Genomic DNA, 296 nt, shown 5'->3' with positions numbered 1-296 from the left:
AAACAAAAACGAGGGGTGCAACACGAGGACTTCCCAGGAGGTCACCCATCCTAGTACTACTCTCGCCCAAGCACGCTTAACTGCGGAGTTCTGATGGGATCCGGTGCATTAGTGCTGGTATGATCGCACCCATCAAACTAATTACTTAAATTTCATATAATCCTTGAGCGACATACTAGCGTCCTTCCGATCCCAATCCAAACGGAGATCTGATCCAAACCCATGGCTACGCGATGGGCAGGGCGAGATTTTCCCAAAAATCCACTCCCGAGTGCTCCTTCTTGTCAATTTATCTC

The 296-nt window shown here is 48.6% G+C and overlaps 1 non-coding gene across 1 annotated transcript; it reads right to left on the bottom strand.

Annotated features, from left to right (window-relative positions):
* Nucleotides 1–12: 12 nt before the first annotated feature.
* On the bottom strand, nucleotides 13–131 carry LOC118345257. Its single transcript, XR_004798835.1, has one exon. It is a non-coding gene; the product is annotated as a 5S ribosomal RNA (ribosomal RNA).
* Nucleotides 132–296: the final 165 nt, after the last annotated feature.

This window comes from Juglans regia, unplaced genomic scaffold, assembly GCF_001411555.2.
Source record: "Juglans regia cultivar Chandler unplaced genomic scaffold, Walnut 2.0 Scaffold_1878, whole genome shotgun sequence".
Classification (NCBI taxonomy): Eukaryota; Viridiplantae; Streptophyta; class Magnoliopsida; order Fagales; family Juglandaceae; genus Juglans; species Juglans regia.
Note: the sequence above shows the minus strand (reverse complement) of the source record. Positions and strands in the feature narration are given on the sequence as shown.